Source organism: Amphiura filiformis, chromosome 8 (genome assembly GCF_039555335.1).
Source record: "Amphiura filiformis chromosome 8, Afil_fr2py, whole genome shotgun sequence".
Lineage (NCBI taxonomy): Eukaryota > Metazoa > Echinodermata > Ophiuroidea > Amphilepidida > Amphiuridae > Amphiura > Amphiura filiformis.
In genome coordinates, this window is record NC_092635.1 from 65748877 (window position 1) to 65757414 (window position 8538).

Here is an 8538-nt window from a genome sequence, read left to right on the forward strand (position 1 = left end):
TATTTTATTTTATTTTATTTTATTTTATTTTATTTTATTTTATTTTATTTTATTTTATTTCATTTTATTTTATTTTATTTTATTTTATATAGATCGATTTATTTGATTATATATCATTCATTCATTCATTCATTCATTTATGTATCAGTAATTAATTGTTATTTAATTATTTGCCTTCCACACAAGAGAAACTTGAAACTATTGGTTAACCCACTTTTGGTAAGTAGCCATCCCCCCTGACAAGTTGCACATTTTGGCCCTGTGGGCACCACTCTTGTCATAAAGGGTACATTGTTGACATTAACATATTCACATCAATTGAGGCTTTGTTAATTGCTCATCTTCCAGTACACTTCAGATGGATTAATATAATTAAAGTAGAACACTAGAATAGATTATCCTTGCAGAAGTTGAACAGTATAAAGCATGTTGACAACACCTGTCTGCATTAAAGACATTTCTTGTGTGCACTGAGTTAGCAGAGGTATATGTATGAGCTCTCCCTGACAAGAAACGCACAACTTACCGGGGGAACAGCTACAAATGTTACGGTGGGACATTCTATATAATATTTTGTCTACTGTATTTTATTCCCGGTTTTATTAGTAGTAGTAAATGGTTAATTAACAAGTTTATTTTAAATATCAAATCACATATTAGTTCACACATAGACGTACAACAAATGTGAGCAATGCACTACTTCATCAATGATCAATGGGTTATTCCAGAAAATAGATGCACACCCCCTATAGAGGAGTTTGGATATCAAGACTTTTTGTCCACTCGTGACTGTTGGAAATCCAGACTTTTAAAGTGCCCAAAGGCAGAAAAACAGAAAAATAGTTTGAAATCAGAAATCCTCAATTTGAGAGCTCATTTTCAACATTTCCGTGATTTTCCCTTCATTTGATTTGCCAAGCTTTTTGGGCGGGTGCGGCGTGCCGCACCCGCCCTGTATTCTCTGACTATTGACCTACTTTTTCACATGCCGCAGTGTTGAGAAAATATTCGTGCCGGTTATATCCCAAACATCCACAGAGGTGATAGTTTATGGCAAGTTTTGTAATTATTACTTGCTTTTGATATGTAAATAATACGATAAAGTTGTCATAGGCAGTAATGTGTTTGTATTAAAAGAAATAACAAAAATAATTATTTAAGTAATAGAAATACTATTTGGAAATTGCAGCAAGATTTGCAGATGTTTTTATTTGAACAGTACCAGTTCACCAGTTTTGCTAGTTTTCCTAATCTTTGGGCTAAATTAACAGCATCGTGAAGGTCATATATATCATTTTATACTGACAGCTTCTGTATGGACTTAAATACAGCTTGTATGTACATTGTGTTCAGTGTGTACATAGGCTATTTACTTTTCAAATCTTGTGACAAATTGTGCTTGATGATGCTTGTATAAGGTATTATAGACAAATTATTAGAATGCATGTGCACCAGTAGAAATGGCCCAGGTTGAATAAAATAAATAAACATATGAATGAATATTTTATTCCCTGGATTATTTTTGTTGGGACAAAATAATGATATAGTTTGACACTTTGAAATACAGTTATGTTAATCATAATAAAGTTACAAAGTTAAAAAATAATATCGAAATATTGTAAAATCAAAATTTTCCCCTCGTAAGTTGTATCAAAACAACATATTGAGGAAATTGATATGACAGATTTTTAAACTTTGATATGGAAAGATACCCCAGCCCTGTTGTCTCACCAGAGAAGATGAGCAGAAGTCTTTCTATCTGATGATAAAAAAACCCTCTAGGTATGATTACGAAAATGTTTTAAATAACTATTATCTGCAAAAGTTTTATAACAATGTTTAATATAAAATGTTAACATAAAACGTCTTCTGTTATGATGTGAAGGGTTAATATAAAAACAGGGAAAATCTGTTTCAACTGACCAGCAGAGAATAAAGGATAAGCAATAGATAAGATTAAAATCAGGAAAATATGACACAACCTCCAATGGGGAATAACAAGCGTATAAATATATAAAGTTAAAAACTCTTTTAACTTTGTTTATACGCTTTGTGTTATTCCCCATTGGAAATCGATGTTGTGTCATATATATTTTCCCTGTTTTTAATTGTGAAGACTTACTCATTCTTTCATTTCTCTTGACAATTTTTCATTTGCCCGCCCTATTCCTTTTAAAGGAATTTTTATTCCAGTAACATTGGCAACTGGAAATCCAGTTCTGGAATAGCCCAATACACATCTACAGTAGACGCATGCAAATGTACCATGCCTACACGTACAAGCCGTTGGATGAGCGTAAATCAAAATTAGATTGCACCTGTATGTTAAAAGTCTGTTTTAATTTCAATGCTATGGTCGTTCATATATAAAGCCAATACTTGTGGTGTGTGCGACCAACCGGCTGATTTTTGATGTAATCTGATGTTAATTTGTGCTATCTACTGAAGATAGCTCGAGACAAATGGTACGTAACCGAGGTGCCGTACAAGCCTATACATCTATCAGCGAGTTGTATTGCTAGTGATTGCACACCAGTAAATAGGAATCTCCTATAATCTTTGTTTGAAAAGTCACAGTGTTTCAAACGAGGAAACGTGCAATACGACTGAATATAATACATTAGGAAAGGCTTAAAAACAAATAATTAGGCCCTGATTCAAATTTAATCCTCATTTAGGCCTGGGAAATAGATTGTCTGTAAAAAATGAGCAGAATCCGACTTTTTATGAAGATTTGGCTAAGCTTTCAAAATGTGTTACATTTGAGAAACACCAAGCTATTTGTGAGCCGGCATAAGCTGTATATTATATAGGGTGATCTAGTCAGCAATTTTCTGGAAAAAACGCTGGACTCCGTAAAATTTCTCTGGAATGGATGTCTTCAGCTGACCTTCAAATTGCAGAAAGTGAAAGTTTTGAAGAGCTGAGTCGCTCTGAAGTCAAGAAAATGACTTTTCCCGGACCCTATTTGTACAGAAAGTCAATGGAGGCTATTTACTGGTGTGCGCCCTAGTGGTATTAGTATTATATAAATCGGTTTAAGAGTTCAAAAGTTTCTGGAACACACCGGTATAACAACTCGAAATCAATTGCTACCAGGGGGCCACCACATAGCACCAACATCAGTGGCGTAGCCAAGGGGGACATCTGTGAGAAGTCTTGCCCCTCTTCTTGCCCCCCCACCCCAGCGTGGGATGATGGCTGCCCTGATATTTATGATTATTAGGCTTTTTGTACATTTTAGCCCATTTTCGTTCAAGTTTTCCCACTTTGAAACTGGCCTCCCCCTTTCGCCCACCCTCTGAAAAAGTGCTGGCAACGCCACTGACCAATATTGAGCATGTTGAGTCGATCGTGCATGGTCAGCTGCTGGATGGATGGGCAACCCATAACTTTTAGTATATTAAATAAATGATCTCACGGAGCAAAAATACGCCAGTTGAGTCCACACCACCAAATCACACCACCAAGGTAAATGGCCGATAAAAAAATCAGTGTTTTTATTGTGAGAACCACACCAGGGTTGATTTAATGGGAAAAAAAGTTAGAAAGAAGGCTGATGTGCCTATTATTTTGTGATAGCTGTACTTTGTGGATGGTTTTCTTATTATCTAAGTATAAAAAGATTACATTTGTCACAATTCTGAAATTTGAGGCACGTTTTTTGTTCTTCTTCGCCAGATGGCGGCACTACATAGAAGGAGTGTGCTGTAAGATTGACAGGATGTACGTAGTTTTCGACGCGTCACTGCGAAAAATCAAGCCGCTTACCTACCCAATATTTGTTGGTTTTATGGTAGAAAATATCATAAACAATAGGTAAAATGGTGTTTTGAATGAACCAGGAGGTTTAACAATGAGAAAGCGACCAATTCCTCCATACCTTTTAACACATAAATGAATAGGAACTCTATTTGGTGGTGTGGAACCAGTTTGTTTTTGATAATAATTTTTTAAGAAACCCACATCTTGATGACACATTGCCAAAAAATGCCAGAGTACACATTTGTGGTCCCCTGTGAGAAACAATCCAAACAAATCAATACATTTCTTTTCTTTTTTCAAAGTCACAAACATATTTATTGCATGTTATATTTTATTTACAGAATATACATATTTTAACAATTTTTCAACAAAATTTTTCAGAAATATAACTTGAGAGGATGGACTATTGTATTTGGAAGAGGAGGATATATCATGGACATTTCTTTATGATAGTGTAATCTGTTACATCTACCCTTGTATAATTCTGATTTTGGCAGAATGCCTAATAATGATTTGTTTGTATAGTAAAATCATGTTATGCACAAACTCTCTTGAATTCTCGCTATTCACAATAAGGGCGCCGCCAGCGGTTTGCGATGTAATCGTGATGTATCATGGGAAAAGCCCGGGGGGAAAAGGTCGACATCCAAGTCTGCGCAATACGAATATTACCATGCTATTATTATTACATAGGAACATGTGACAATATTTTTTTAGTTTTGCGTGTAATACCGTTATATTGACAAACTAAAAATATTGTCACGTGTTCCTATGTAATAGCATGGTAATATTCAGTATTATGCGGACTTGATGTCGACCTTTTCTCATGATACATCACGATTACATCGCAAACCGCTGGCGGCGCCCTTATTGTGAATAGCGAGAATTAGGCAACAGGAATCAGACGATGTAGCACTGCACCGTTTAATAACATTGTATGCCGCGCGCCCTCTGAAATAATTGATATGTTGCCCTTTGCCAAAGGGCTTTGGCTCTCTACCATCTGATCTCTGTCCCCTAATGCAACAGAAGTCATGTATAACAACATTTTAACAAACAGACAAATCGCTATTTGCCATTTTGCAAAAACCATAACAATATCTTAATTGCTTTGAAAGTGTCACATCATAATGAACCATTTTGCCAGGAAACAAACTGTTGATTCACCTTTTCGGTAAATCCCATAAGGTCGTGCGTCATGAATTGGGGTATTGGAAAAGGTGGAGGCGTTACATTTTTTCATTTTATTCAGGACATTTTGTCCTAGATCTGAAGAATGGAGAGGGGTACTGAACTAGTTTTGGTCTCATTTTGTTGCTTATTTATCTAGCTCAAATTGTGGAAAGAAAGAACATCACACTTTATTTACTTCTTGAGATATTGCAATTCAAATGATGTGAAGTCAGGGGTGGAGGATCCTACGGTTGAGGATCCTACGGTTGAGGCATGTGTTAAAGTATAGGGAATGTTGATTTTTAGTGCCTCACAAATATATTTTTTACTGTAACTTCATAACCCAGTAAGGTATTGAGATGGATTATGTACCGTAGAATGGGGTGAATAGGGACGCAGGGGTGAATAGGGACAGGAAAGAGAAAAGTTTTTGAAATCTCATTTTTTCACGTATGGTTAACACTTATTTTTTTTTATTTCCACAGATTGAAAGAGCAATCAAACAGTATTTAGAAAATGGTTCAGCAGATGTGAAAAAATAAATTTAGGATACAGGGTGTCCAAAATAAAATTATCTAAAAAAGATTCTAAAAAACAGGGTGGTCAAAACTTTCCTGCTCCCACGGCCACTATTTTAGAAAATGAGCTGGAAATTCACCAGGACCTAGCCTGCCAGGTCCTACAACTTTCTCTAAAAGATTATTTAATAATTCTGACAGGAATTTTTATAACAATTTTTAAAATATTTTTCAGATAAATGTCACCTAATACGGGGTGAATAGGGACACCCTTGCCACAACCACCCTTACCCCACCACACCCTATCCTATCACCCTACCCTGCTCCACCCTTACCCCACTACCCTCATGAACATACCCCACCACCTAAACCCTACCACCACCACCCTTAAATCACTATACCACACCTTGACCCTACTAGCCTCATTAAGCCTACCATCCTCACTACCCTACCCCACTACTACACCACCCTACCCAGGCTACCACCCTCATCCACCCCTAATACTATCATGCCACTGCCAGAACTCACTACCCCACCCCCTACCCCAGCACTCCACCATCCTACCCCACCACCCTATCCCCTACCCCACCACCCTATCCACTGCTCCACCACCACCACTTTAATCTACTACCTCTACCACCCTGATCCCACTACCCCAACACCCTACCATAATTACCTACCTACTTCCCTACCACCCAGAACCCTACCCCAGCCACCCTTACCCCACCACATCCTACCCCACCTCTTCTTGTACTGACGAGCCTGATTATATTAACGTTGTCAAGAAATCAGATTTTAATCAGTTATGATGGTATGAATTACCCTGACATGTTTCTATTGTTTTTTAAAACACACTTGGTGTCCCTTTTCCATCTATGTGGGGGTAAAAATGCATGTAAACTTCTTCAAAGTTGTACTTTCCTTATCAAGACCAGTGCTGTCCCTATTGACCCCGAAGTCGGGGGTCAATAGGGACACCAAACTTTTATTTTAAAAATATATACCCCCCACATATATTCAATTTTTTATTATGGTGGATTAAAGGCATCATGGGTGGACATAATATGCCCTCAAAAGTTTGGCTTATGGGGCTACAGGAAAAAAGCTACAATCTAGAGAGTGCCCAAACTGTCCCTATTCACCCCATTCTACGGTACCATTGTTTTGGTATTTATGTCTAGTTTGAAATGTGACCAGTTTTACTCAAAGTTAAGTTAATTTGTTGCATGTGTGCTGCATTCTGTGTCATGGGTTCTAGGCTTTTCCTATACGTTACTGTGTTAAGTATTCATTTATGCTCCGAAATGTTCCAAAGGTCATATTTCTTGAAGGAGTTACCCTACTGCTGTAAAAGTTTACATTTTTTGGATGGAAATTTGATGAGCAATTCAAATATGCCATTGGTTTTTGTGTAGGTCATGAAGGAAAACAAGTTTTGATTGATTATGTAATAAAAATCATAAAAATTATGTACGACTTTTGAACACCCTGTATCTCAGTTGGGCAACATAACTCATCATTACAAGTTTGCTTTTTTTGGAAGCCTACAATGTTATTAGCACATCTAAAAAGGTTTCAGCAGAACAGGAATTTTTGTTAGTAAATAAGAGAGGAACAAAATTGTATACTTTTTGAACCAAAATTTAACGTTTCCACCCTATATGACATTTGTGGCACCCTGTATATTGACCAATTGTTTGTACATGTGTTTTCCTGGTACCCTAAGCTTTACAGTGATATATAATTTTATAGGGTTTTGATGAACAGTTTATGAATTAGATCAGTCTAAGTACAAAAACATGCAAATTTTTTAATTTTTTAGTATGTAACGCATTTGGCCCCCAATTCATGGCGCACGACCATAAGCCTTTGCGAGTACACCTGAGAACTCGTCATTTTACGTCACGCCGACTTGCAGTAATGATGTTCGATGAACAATGTGCGCATCAGCGCAGATCGGCGTGACATAAAATGACGAGTTCTCAGGTGTACTCTCAAAATAACAAATTGCTCATCATAAGAGCATTTCGGACACAGCTCGTCTTCTTATCCAATCATGGACTATCTATTTCTGACCAATTAAGGCATCATTCAAGCCAGTGGATGATCAGAGATTTGAGATCATATCGTTCAAGTCGAGAAATTTTCAACTGTTGTAAAAAGTACTCCACCCATACAATTTGTTTTCCTTTCTTCCTTGTTCTATAAATGAGTGTGTGGTTTTTACATTATTTCACATGTTTCATTCTGGCATGTCCTGAGTGACAAGTAATTATGTGTCTTGCCAAAGCCACATCTTACTCATGTAGATTTTAAGATAATAACACAATACCAAAATAGTGTAATAATATTGAAATGTATCAGTAACCTTCAAAAGGCAAGGTCCTCACAATTATATTATATTAGACAAGAATAAAATATAATCACAGATGAAAAATTCTATTCATCTTTTTTTAAACAATACATAAATATACAAGAATGCAAAGCAGCTTTCGAAATTTCAGTCATGCAGTTTTCATCAAACCATTCTAAATGCTCTTATTAGGTCAGCATTTGATATGACATTTTCCACAAGACAATTTATGCAACTTTCAAATGAAAATCACCTTCACTAAGAGTGTTGCAAAAATATACATGCAGGAGTGTGATAGGGATGTTGGGTTTCACTCCACAGACATTTGGGCTATTTCAGTTGAAATCCATGCACCCTATGGAAGACATGCCCTTGATCTCCCACATAGGGAGTATGAATTTCAAATCGGGTTACCTGAATGGGTGACTCCATTTGTGTGGGAGATGTGCGCCACATCTGCCATAGTGGGTGTATGGATTTCAACTGTAATAGCCCATTCATTGCATGTTTTAGTATCACTCTCACTCAAGTTGAACTGGTCATGTATATGGATACCTTTCAAGTATATCAGCAGCATCTGCTCTGTTACTTGCCTCAAGAATGCAAAAAGGGAGAAAATGACTTAAACAGTACTGCATTTGATTTGAGAAGGCAGGGTTAAAACACTGCTGTAGATGCCAGGGAACACAGCTACTTGGATCTGGAGAAAATAGCCAATGTGATCTGTTC